This window comes from Chiloscyllium plagiosum, unplaced genomic scaffold (assembly GCF_037043375.1).
Source record: "Chiloscyllium plagiosum isolate Xiang-an unplaced genomic scaffold, Cpla_swu_hap1 HiC_scaffold_10, whole genome shotgun sequence".
Classification (NCBI taxonomy): domain Eukaryota; kingdom Metazoa; phylum Chordata; class Chondrichthyes; order Orectolobiformes; family Hemiscylliidae; genus Chiloscyllium; species Chiloscyllium plagiosum.
This window is the reverse complement of record NW_028270148.1, coordinates 55,238,379-55,251,715: the sequence shown is the minus strand read 5'-3', so window position 1 is coordinate 55,251,715 and position 13,337 is coordinate 55,238,379. Positions and strand designations below refer to the sequence as shown.

The following is a 13,337-nucleotide window of genomic DNA, read 5'->3' as shown; positions in this document are numbered from 1 at the left end:
GGTTGCAGGGTTTGGTTCATTAATATGTAAATCCCAGAACCACTTATGAGTCACATTCTTAAGGTAACTTAAGGTTTTATAAGCAAAGGTGACAGCTCAATTCAGACAATGCATTAAAGGTGTGAAGTTAAGTCTATCTGTATCCCAACCTTGAGTCAAACTGGTTCTATTTCCAAAGTAGGAATTCATAAAATGTTATATGGATTGAGTGCCTGCATTTACTGCCTGCAGATTGTGTGCTTTTGAGCAAAACAGAAGATATCTGGAAATACAATTCTGCAAATGCAATTCACCACATAGACGTGTGTGTGTGTGTGTGTGTGCGTGCATGCGCGCGCGCGCGTGCGTGCATGAGAGAGAGTTTGTGTGTTCATTTGAATGTGTGCATGTGAGTGCGCATGAGAACGTGACTTGAAAGAAATTCTGGGATTTACGTATTAATGAACTGAAATCTGCAACCCATTCTGAAAGATGAAAGATTTTACAGCAATCTAGGTTTGTTCAATACATCGTTTCAGTTGCATAACACTGACATTATTTGCTACAAATTCTGTGTTTTATGATGCTGCTCTACAGCTACTTGATGAAGGAGCAGTGTTCCGAAAGCTAGTGCTTCCAAATAAACCTGTTGGACTATAACCTGGTGTTGTGTGATTTTTAACTTTGTCCACCCCAGTCCAACACCGGCACCTACACATCAGAAGAACTTGGCACAAGCATTTGAACTGCACACAAAATGCTGATTCCTCAGGTTCACAAAGCAGGTACGAATCTGTGTGTTTTAGCTTCAGTCTATGGGTGTCTGTGTAAATGTGCTGCCCTTTGAAGGGCCTCACCGTGCTTGATATCAAAGCCCCCTTTACTCTCTGATTGAAGCACTTACTCCACCCACTCCAGCTTTTGAGGTCATCAGCATTTTCATCTCCATCGTACGCTAGTTATATGAAGCATGAGGGAAGGTAACAAGGGTCTCTCTTTGAACAGTGAGTCTCAGGCCTCAGTCTCTCCCTTTGGTGAACCCCAAAACATAAACATTCCTTCTCGGTAGCCCCTCCTGCCAACACCACAGGCTATGCACTTCCTAAAATTTTCATCCAACTCAATTATTATTCCTTGTGAGAATCTCAACTTGTTGCCTGAAATGCTGAAATTGCAACATGTTTTTCCTGCTTTATAATTCTTGTATAATTCTCCTAAATTTCTCACCACGGATGGATTGGTGTTGCTGGGCCAAAATCCTTAAACTACCTTCCTAACACCAGACCGACCGGAGCACCTCAGAAAGTGGCTCATCATCTTCTCAAGGCCTTGCCAGCAATGTTCATTCGCACTGTCAGAATTTTTAAAAGTACGCTGTGTATCTACACCAAGATAGACTGCAGATATACTGAGAGCAATCTTCTTTCCCCATATGTTGCACGGAAATGCAGAATAATTAAGAGTGCTCAATTCATGGTGTGTATTGGAAGCTAAGACTGAGCTGAAATTCCAAAACAATAAAATAGTATTCCACACTACGTATCAATATTACTAAAGATCTAAATAATTAATCTGTCAAAACAAATGTGTTAATAAATTACCAGGACATTTGACGCCATTAATCCCATTCTTGTCAAATGAACTGGTGCAATACCAGTAGTAGACTCACCAACTTTAAGGGCATTTAAATGGACATTGGGTAAACATATGGATGCAAGTGGAATAGTGTAGGATAGATGGGCTTCAGATTGGTTGCACAGGTCAGTTCAACATCGAGGGCCTGTACTGTGCTGTAATGTTCTATGCTCTAATATGAATTACTATTCAATTTGGAAACCTGATTCTCCTGCCAATGAAATTAAAACTTTGACGTTTTTTTCAAATGTATCAATCATACAGAATCATAGAGTCACAGTGTACAGAAAAGGCCCTTTGGTCCATGGAGTCTGCACCAACAAAAAGATACTCTAAATCTACGTGTGTCCCATTCTCCAGTATTAGGCTCACTGCCTTGGATATTATGACATTCTTATCCAAGTACTTTTTAAAGGTTGTGAGGTTACCTGCCTCAACTACCCTTCAAGCTAATGCATTCCAGCTTCCCACCTCCTTCTGGGTGAAAATTATTTTCCTCAAATCCCTTGTAAAGCTCCTGTCTCTCATCTTAAAATTATGCCTCCCATTATGATTGACCCTTGAACAAAGGGAACAGTTGTTTGTACAACAGTATCAAGATAAACGGAAGTATATTGAGCACATAAATGGTGAAATTCAATTGGATACTTCTGTCAATAATGATAAATTAAGTTTTTTCAATGTTACTTTTATGATAATGAAATAGGATATATGCATTCTTTGAGATAAATGTCACGTATGCTGTATAACATATTGATTGTGAAATGTGATTTTTTTTGTGAACAATGATGAAGCACCATTGAGCTAGAAAATCACATTGATCCTTTAGACTATTTCAGTCAGCCTAACTTAATTTTAAATATTAGATTTTGTATCCTCAGGATATCTTGAAAAGCATCGAAGCCAATGAAATGTTTTTGAAGTGCTGTTATTTAGATGCATTCAAATTGTATTCAAGGAATTAAGAGAAACAATTAAATAAATAAGCAAAAAATATGATTTAAAGTGTTGTTAGCTGGTGTATATTGCTGTGATGCCAACCAGCATCAGCTTGTGGTTGGGTTAATTTGCTGCCACCATTCCCATTGACTGTATCTAAGGACTTACTTTGTTGACAATGACAGAGGAAATTCACTAGTGAGTCTTAAAATGAAGAGAGTCTTGTCTTAAATAATATTTAGGTTATTCCTTTTCAATAATCAAGTACAATTTATATTAATATGTTAAACATTGGTACAAAGACGAAGAGAAGATCCAGGCTAACATATCCTTCCTTTGTAATGTTTCCTTAAGATGTTATGCCTTTCTCCACCCAAGTCCTTATGACATTAGCTGTTTGGGTGGAGCTTTCTGAGACTCCAATACTAATGCTTTCAGAACGAGGATAATATACAACTTCTCTCTCCATTGATTTTTCCTTTCCAATTAATATTTATACATTCATATATATAGTTATGTCTACCACTGCCCTATCTTCCCCCATTCTCTAAATTCACACCTTCAGGTCATCTGGAGATTTCACAATTCCTCCCAAATTTGTTCTCTTTGGAGTTGGACAATTGCCAGGTCTTTAGCTTAAGGACTGTTGGCCTTGATTCTATTCTTTACCCTGTGAGGACTGTAAATAATTACTTTCATGATGTTCTTCACTGACTTTGAAGCAAACAATAATTGGTTGACAAATGTTTGACAAACAGACAAGGTTCCTGTAGTTCTTCAGTGCAATTTCCTCTGCTGTATGAACAAGGTACAAATGCTCTGGATTGGTGGTTTTTGAATTACTTTACCTTTCTTGTTAATGTCCCAGTTCCATATTTTTGCTATCAGTCCATGTGCATCAACTGTTATGTGCAGTGAAGTCTATTATATTGAGTGGCTTGCTGCCCCAGCTAACATTGTTCTTGCATATATTATAGTCCCATGGACTTAAGTATAGAGTCAACTGAAGTTTGGCAGAATAGGGAGTTGAGCCTTCAATTTTCTGCCCAACAATGAATCTAATGGTTATAAACTGCAATGGGATGGGGTGATTTGGTCATTTAGAAAGCCTGTATTAATGTCAATATTTTCCTTCAAAATGAGACTTGAGCACTTGGATCCCATGCTTAACTGCCCTGGGGCTAACTTTGATGAGCTTGTGACTCATTCAAACCCAGAACTAGCTGCAAAAATGGCCGAAAGACTTATTAGCAAATTGTGGTTCATTTTTGAAATGACCACATCAGGGATCCCATGAATAGTCTGAACCTTTATGAAGGATTCAGACAATGGCATTTGTCATGATGGTATATAACTTTATTAATTCTATCCTGTGTGAAATGTAGTCAACAGCAATAAAGTAAAATCATCTGTCAAATCTAAATACATGTGGCCAGAAAGGAGGTTGGAATAAATAGTTCTTACTCCTCAGGCCTGAAAGGAATGCACATTTCACAGGCAGCATCAAGATGCTCGATCTCTTTTGCGATCTCTGCCTATTACACTAACAACCAAGTCTTGGCTCTGCCCCTCATAAATCTTTTCTCCGGTATCTTCCCACAGTCAAGCTGGAATGACCAGCAACCATCAACATCACCTGAACAATTTTTTTTATTCATTCACAGGATGAGGGCATCACTGGCTAGGCCAGCATTTGTTGCCCATCACTACTTGCCCAAAGGAAGGTTATGAGCCAACCACATTGCTGTCGGCCTGGAGTCACATATAGGCCAGATCAAACGTAAGGATGGCAGTTTCCTTTCCTAAAGGACATGAGTGAACGAGATGGGTGTTTTTTCCCGAAAATGGATTCATGGTCATCATTAAATTCTTAATTCCAGGTATTTATTGAATTCAAATTCCACCATCTACCATGGCAGGATTCAAACCCAGCTCTCCAGAACATTTCCTGGGTCTCTGGATTAACAGTCCAGCGATAATACCACTATGCTGTTGCCTCCCCTCCATCCAAAATTCAAAGATGCAAATTCAAACTTACAACTTTTCAATTTGGACAAACTATGTTCCATATTTGGTTCATCATGGCTTCAGCAAAATTATCATATTCTATGTGATTTTTATATATAACAGTATAGCCATCAACATTGCTCTCAATAGGTAGGTATAGACATCTTAATGAATTGATTGTTATGGAATTGATATAATAGTAATCAATTGTTCAGACTTTTACAGTACTCCTTGTAATCTATATAGGCATTGAGGAGGTATTCCACTGACTGGAATCAACTCAAATCTCTTGAGAGAGGGCCTTTCATTTAAACTTACAATATTAATATGAACTGCTGTCTCAATTCCAGACTGGGTAAGGTTGTCCTTTATAGCCTGTATTTTGACTTTGTTGTAGAAGCCTTATTCTGATACAGATGTGCATCACTGTTACATCCTTGCACTATTACTATTATGTTGAAATGTATGATAACATTAATCTACATATCTGCAGTACATAGGAAAGTGACCTTCATTTATAACCATGTTGTGAAAACTCTGCAAATGATCAGAGAACTGAGCCTGATTTCTAATTACATGTTCAACTATTCTTAGCCAGAGTACATAGTTATTCTTCACTCAGAATGATGCTCAACACATAGAAAAAATCTATTTATACCCACGGTTATGAGCAAGAACACTTAGTAAGTCACAAACTCTTAACACTTGTTTATTTTGACAAGATTTTATAAATTTAGCTACTAGGTACTTCATGGTCAGACACAAAAGAATCATAATAAATTAATGTAGTCCTTTACTTCAGGAAGAAAAGAAAAGTATGCACTTTTCTACTTCACTAAAAAGATATCATTGGAAAATGCACTAATATCAGAACAGGGAATAAAATCAAAGCTCGTCGTAAGATAGCATTACACAATTTCTGGAGGTTTTTAGATTAGATTCTCTACAGTGTGGAAACAGGCCCTTTGGCCCAACAAGTCCACACCACCCCTCCGAAGAGAAACCCACTCCCCTACCCTATATTTACCCCTGACTACTGCACATAAAACTATGGACAATTTAGTATGGCCAATTCACCTGACCTGCACATCTTTGGATTGTGGAAGGGGACCAGAGCACCCGGAGGAAACCCACATAGACACAGGGAGAATGTGCAAACTCCACACAGACAGGCAGGAATCGAACCCAGGACTCTGGTGCTGTGAGGCAGCAGTGCTAACCACTGAGCCACCATGCCGCCCATCTGTAAATGAATAAAAGAAAGGTTCTCTAGCCATTTGAGAATTCTCTATAGTTTTACATTGGTAGTGATCATTGACATTTTGGGCAATGTTTAATTTAATGTACAAACAACTGTCAACGGGCTGCCAGAGGAAGTGGTGGAGGGTGGTACAATTACAGCATTTAAAAGGCATCTGGATGGATACATGAATAGGAAGGATTTAGAGAGATATGGGCCAAATGCTGGCAAATAAGACTGGATTTATTTAGGATATCTGGTCGGTATGGACAAGTTGGACCAAAGGGTCTGTTTCCTTGATGTATATCTCTATTTCATCAATTTAATAGTAAGTAATAATAGTAATGGTAACTAGTATGATTGAGCTTTCCTCATCATGATTAGTCAACTACCTAAGCACAATGAGCTCCACAGACAGTCAGATCAGAGAAATCTTTGCAAAGACTGTTCATGTTGTTTGCAAAATATCTAATTTTATCCACAGATAAGTGTGAGATAACATAGCGCTGGACTTACTTCACTGCTTCATTCTCAGTAGATTTTCAACTTGCTACCAAGAGCAAAATTGCTATTGTGGGCTTTGGCTCACCAATAAAATGAGACAATTACTTAAGATGCATACTTTTTGCCTTAGTGTAGATAATGTAACTGTGACCACTGTGAAGGGAGCTGTAGACAATATTGCAGGTATGATGGGATATGAAGCCAATTCTGTGAAACCTGGATAAACCATAAGACGAAGAACAGAGGCATATTTGGCCCATTGAGTCTGTTCTGCAAATCAATGAGGGTAAAGGCTGATCTGATAACGCTCAAATCCACTTTTCTGCCTTTTCCCCATAGGTTTTTAATCAATAAGGGATTCCACAGCTATCTTGACTTTGAATATACTGAACAATTCAGCCTGCAAAACTACTACAGTAAAGAATTCCACAGAATCACTACCCTCTGAAAGAAGAAGCTCCTCCTTATCTCTATCTTAAATGGGTGAACCCTAATTCTGAATTTGTTCCCTCTGATTCAGCATTTACTCTGTAAGCCGCCAAAGAATCTTAGATGTTTCCACAAGATTGTCCTCTCATTCTTCTAAACTCTGATTAGTTCAGTTCCAACCTAGTCAATCTCTCCCCTTAAGAAAATCCCTCTAAACCCAGGATCAACCTATATTACCTTGTCTGACTTCAATACTAGTGCATATTTTCTTAGATAGGGGGACCAAAACTTTTCATAGTATTCCAGGTGTAGCTCAAGTATTATCTCATATAATTTTTGCAAGAACTTCCTCTTTATACACTCCATTCCTTTGAAATAACAGTCAATAGTCCATATATCTCCCATACTACTTGCTGAACTTTTATAAAGTTAGGTTTAGGTTGAGGGTTAAGGTTAGTATTAGGGTTAAGGTTCATATTAGGGTTAAGGGTTAGTATTAGGGTTAAGGTTGTACATTGCTTTTTGTCATTTATGCACGAGCACACATAAATGTAAATGCATTGTATTTTCTTTACAGCAGCTTTCCACAGTCTTTATTCATTTAAATAATATTAAGCTTCTCTATTCTTCCTCACAAAGTATAAACTCACATTTTCTGAAATTATTTTCAATCTGTCATGTTTTTGTCCAAACACATCAAGGGTCGATGACCCTCTGTGGAGTCTTTGTATCATCTTCATCATTGGCCTTCCCATGTATTATTGTGTCATCTGCAAACTTGATGATATCATATTTGTTTCTCTTATCCAATTCATCAATATATATTATAAATAATTGTGATCCCAGCCTTGATCCTTGGAGCGTTCCACTAGTTACAGGCTGCTGTAAATAACCCCTTTATCCGAACTCTCTATTCCTCTGTCTATCCTAATATGATATCCTCAGTACCATGACCTCCTAACCATTCCATTTTATCTACAGTGTTTGTTACATCTTCAAAAGAATTTCAATAGATTTTTTCAGCCATGATTACCCTTAAATGAAACTATGCTGACTCTGCTTGATCATAGTACATGTTCCTAAATGCTCTGCTGTTACATTCTTTAAGATAGGTTTCCCATTGACAGATGTAAGAAAGAATGTGAATTTTAAAACTGAATAGCCTTCGCTGCTTGAATCAGAGAGCCTGTCTACTGAAAATTATATAAGGTGTAGGTACTAAGACAGTCAATGACAAGTGAACTGCAAAAGTATTACAATGAAATGTGAGAACTAAGAATATAAATGTTGTCTTGACACTGTTTCCGGGGGAGGCTTTGATAGGCTTTTACTTAACGTGTCTCCAGAATATACTTGAAAAAAAGTCCATAATTGCTGAACCCAAACTTGAAGAGGCTTTTGGTCACCACATCAACACTGACACCACAACAACACTGAGTCTGATTAGGACCACTCCTTTCCAGGCATTGCAACAGCTTTGGTCTCACATGGATAAACAAGCTGAATTTCAGTGAGTGACTGTGCTTGACTTCAGACAACATTTGCTTGACTGTAGCATCAAGGAGCTGTAGAAAAATTGAAGTAGGAAAACCTAATAAGTGGCCAACATCATTCCTAGCCGAAGGTAAGATGGCTGTATTTGTTGAAGGCCAGTTATCTCCGGTGAGACATCATAAGATGAATTCCTCAGAACAGCATCATAGGTCTAATCACTTCCAGTTGCTTTATCAGTGACCTTCACTCCTTCATTAGATCAGAAGTAAATATTTTTGCTGATGTTTGGATAATGTTCAGTAGGATTCATGAAAGCTTAGAAGCAGTCCATGCCTGTTTTCAAAAAGATCTAAACAACATTCAAGCTTGTCTGATAGCACTTGTAGCACGCAAATGGCAGGCAATGACCATCTCCAATGGGTATAGCCTGACTATTACCTGATTACAAACTCCTAGATGCACACATCCTTCCCTGTAATGTTCTAACAACAATATCAGCAAATTATTTGAAAAACACTAATGCCTCTGTTAAAAAAGCGAACACAGAATATTCAAACAAACTGACTAAATGTTCATGCAGCAGTAACCCAAAAGATTATTTCAAAGATATTGGGCATAATCTATGGGGGCCTAAACAATATGGACTGTGGTGGAAAATGTGGCAGAATCATGCAACCAGTCCAATGAGGCCCATCTTGATGTCAGGAGCAACTCTCCGCACCTTTGAACTAAGTTTGGGATGTTGAGGCGAGATTCTCACTAGACAGCAACATATCACCTATTAAGTGGATCATTGCTTGTTAACAACCTTATTAATTGCACATCTCACCTTAGCAATATGCAGATGTCTATCCTACTATCTGTCATGAGCAAACTCCATGCTGAGAATTCTCAACATGAAATTCAGTGTGGGTACTTGTGGGTTCAGCTTCACCAGATATGAACACCTCAGGGCACCAGCCACATTAACTTCACATCTGCGCGCCTTGGCATGCCCTCATGGCACATATCCAATCTAGTTGCAGGTTACTTCTTCACTTCACTGTTGCATCTTCAGGGGCAACTATCATTGCAATGCTGCTACAAGGACACTTTGCCTTAGGTAACATGCACCCAGCTCATTCACTGGACAAGGCTGCACTTTGGGTGTTTGCTTGCTCCCTTAGCATTTCCTCATTTTGAGTCTACTTGGATGCTCACAACTTTTCTGTCTTGCTTTGCTTTTCATTGTCTTTTTGCCCCTTTCACCTCAGCTGGGATATCAGTTTCCCTGCTGGATTGCCATGGCACAAAGCCAGGAATCTTATCATGGTAGTCAATAAGCTTAAGTCATCATGGAGATAATGTTCAGTTAGGGGACCCGAGCACAGGGAGCCAAGGCCAGCCTCCAACACCAGGAGAGAGTGAGGACTGCAGATACTGGAAATCAGAGTTGAAAAGTATTGTGCTGGAAAAGCCCAGCAGGTCAGGTAGCATCCAAGTAGCAGGAGAATTGACGTTTCAGGCATAAGACCTTCATCATTCTTTATGCCCAAAACGTTGACTCTCCTGCTCCTCAGATGGTGCCTGACCTGCTGTGCTTTTCCAGTGCATCCAATACCAGTCCAGGGGCTTTGACATTGTAAGTAAGTTGCTTGGAGAATACCGAGAAAGGATGCTTTCCACATAAGGAGTGAGGATTTGAATGTGAGGCAGTCCATTACCCATCTTGAGTCTCTCTGTCTATTCATCCTGGAACAAGAAGTAAATGTTAAGGGAAATGGAAGTGGGTGCTACTGCTGTTATCCATATTACAAGTGCGGGGTTGTCCTGAGCAATTGCGTTGGCAGCACAGAGGGCACGGATAGTAAGTGGTATCGAGGGCTGGGGTGGTGAGATCAAGAGAGGGAAGATATTGCAAAAGGTAGTGAGTGTGGTAGAGCATGAGCCTTGGTGTGAGGTGGGTACGGATAAACTGAATGTGAGATATTAGACAGAAGATGATGGAAATTATATTGCCAGAGTAGAGAAGGTTGTTGACCTCACCTCTACATTGCTGTGCTTTCAGACCACTGAGAACACACTGATATGGGTGGCAACTTCAGACCAGGCTGGCATGGCTTGGTGTTGTGTCCTCCACCACCAGTCCTGGGAGTAGTGGGCATCCTGCCTCTGCACCATCTTGTCCATTAGGATATCTAGGTCCCTGTGTGCAAAGCAGGGTGCCATTTTTCCTTTCTCTGCCATGTCAGGGCAAACATCAGAAACCACACAGGACAACTTCAGATTATCAGTGCTTGTCCAGGTTTACAACAGACTTTTAATGATAGTGCTGATGCCAAGGATGTCAGTACATACCAGGATATGTCAGCAATGGCAAGTTGTTCCACATCAGGTGAGTGATAGAATGGGGTTAGAATCAGGTGACATCATCATTATAGAGATGGGGTAAGTAGTTTATTAATTTCTGACAGCCAGCCATTTTAATTCCCTCTCCCACTCCCCCAACAACATGTCCATCAAGGGCGTCCTCCACTATCAAAATAAGGCCACACAGAACGGAGGGGCAGCACATCATTTTCCATGACAGGAGCTTACAGCCACATGGCCTTAACAGAGAATTCACCAGCTTTCAAATCTCCCCACCCCACAACTCATCCCAGGTCTAGCTCTCCCTCTCCACCCCTCCCTCTTGACTTGACCCTACCTGTCCATCATCTTTTCCATCCATGTGCCCCACTGACCAATCACAATCACCTCCTATCTGTATCCACCTATCGCTATCCCACCTACTTTGCCCCCAGCTCCAGCTCACTCCCTCTATTTATTTCTCAGCCCCCTTTCCCCCTGCCACCCAGTCCTGATGAAATATCCCAACCTGAAACATTGACTCCCCTTCTCCTCTGATGCTTTTTCCAGCTCCACACTTTATTGACTCTAACTTTCCAGCATCTGCAGTCCTTGCTATCTCCACAGTAAGAGATTTCCCAAGACCTCGCAAAGAGAAGCCCTTCCTGAAAATCAACAAAACAGACACGTAGTTGTGTGTCCAGTTAGGTACTAGCAGGGGACAATCATCCATGATTAAATTTAGTTGTAATTTTTTGAAACAGTATCAGCAGGCCAATCTAGCATTAAGTGGTGTAATTATTTATTGACTCATAGCTGACAGGTGTACTTTCACTATTCCTTTTTTAATTGTATGGTTAATAATAAATCAGACCTAATAGTGGCTTTAAACTTTGCTAAAAGAGAAAATAAGGTCAAACAGTGAAGAGTTGAAAATCACATGGTTTGCAAACATTGTGTTGGATTGGTTACCCTCATTATATGCACAAGTATACGAAAGGTCTCTATCTTATTTAAGACGCCAGCATTTTGTACGTGACCTGCAATAAGCTGTTGTTAAAATGCGAGATACAAATCCTCTGAGGCTGAAAGCAATTAGAGCAATATAAATGTGCCTCAGCTCAGTTCCAAAGGATAAAATAGGTTATGGAATGTGTCAATATGTTTGTATCCTATACTTATCTCTTGTTTTCATAAGTATTTCAACAGCAGCTTAATACAAATGAATAGCATTATTCTGTGAAACAATGAACCTATTCCTTCTTGAAATAGTAGTTCAGCTTGGAGCTGTAGTAAACTGTGCTTAGAATACAGAGTGATCAACTGAGAAACCACTGCAGCAAGCAATCTTCATCTTGCAGCAAACTGTAGAGAAACGTGCAAGGCAAGATTTTACGTGGGTTATAATCCATCAAAAGTGGCAGTTAGCCCTTTTGTAAGAATAGTAGACATCAGAATTTTATATGTAGGGACAGGAGTAGGCCATTCAACCTCTTGAGCCTGTTCCACCATTATTAAGATATGGCTGATCTGTAGCCAATCTCCATATGCCTGCCCTAAGCTCATATCCCTTGAGTCCCTTGCTTAATAAAAAATTGTTTATCTCAGATTTAAATTAAACAATTGAAATAACATCGATCGCCATTTGAGGAAGAGAGTTCCAAAATTGAAGTACTTTCTAACATGTCTCCTCTATTTTAGATTATGCCCCCAGTTCTAAAATCTTCAACAAATGGAAATAATTTATCATTTTGTACCCTGTCTTTCCACATTGATATCCTAAAAAACCTTGATTAGATTAGAATTCCTACAGTGTGGAAACAGGCCCTTCGGCTCAACAAGTCCAAACCGACCCTCCGAAGAATAACCCACCCAGACCCATTCCCCCTACCCTATATTTACCCCTGACTAATAAGCAACATTATGGGCAATTTAGCATGGCCAATTCACCTAACCTGCACATCTTTGGGTTGTGGGAGGAAACTGGAGCACCTGGAGGAAACCGGAGCACCTGGAGGAAACCCACACAGACACGGGGAAAATATGCAAACTCCACACAGACAGTCACCTGAGACTGGAATCGAACCCGGGTCCCAAGCACTGTGAGGTAGCAGTGCTAATCACTGAGCTGCTGTGTCACTCATCATTCCTTAACATTCTAAATTCTAGAGGATAAAGATGTAATTTGTCTAATCTAATCTCGCCTCATAAATTTAAGTCTAGGTACCATTTCCAAAATCCTGCTTTATACTCCCTCCAGGGCTAAAATATCTTTCCTAAGGTATGATGTTAGATCTGCTCAGAGTTCTCTGGTTGGGCTCTAACTAGGGTTTTGTATAGCTGCAGCACAACATCTTCATCTTTGAACTCCAGCCATTTAGATATTCAGATAGGTGGCCTGGTGGCTCAGTAGTTAGCACCGCTGCCTCAGCGCCAGGAAACTGGGTTTGATTCCAGCCTTGTGTGACTGTCTGTGTGGACAAAGTTAAAAAATCACACAGCACCAGGTTATTGTCCAACAGTTTATTTAGAAGCACTAGCTTTCGGAGCACTGCTCCTTCATCAGGTAGTTGTAGAGCAGGACCATAAGACACATAAGTCTTATGGCCTTGTTCCACAGCTACCTGTTGAAGGAGCAGCACTCCAAAAGCTAGTGCTTTCAAATAAACCTGTTGGAGTATAACTTGGTGTTGTGTGATTTTTAACGTCCACCCCAGGCCAACACCGGCTCCTCCACATCATGTCTGTATGGAGTTTACACATTGTCCTCCTGTCTACATGG

General features: G+C 39.9%; 1 long non-coding RNA gene across 1 annotated transcript in view; it reads left to right on the top strand.

Moving 5' to 3' along the window:
• Positions 1-13,337, top strand: part of LOC148148960 (uncharacterized) — a 57,183-nt gene that overhangs the window by 31,898 nt on the left and 11,948 nt on the right. Inside the window, exons 4-5 of the long non-coding RNA XR_015758450.1 lie at positions 4,218-4,433; positions 4,807-4,915. This is a non-coding gene — a long non-coding RNA (uncharacterized LOC148148960). The remainder of the gene's footprint in view (positions 1-4,217; positions 4,434-4,806; positions 4,916-13,337) is intronic.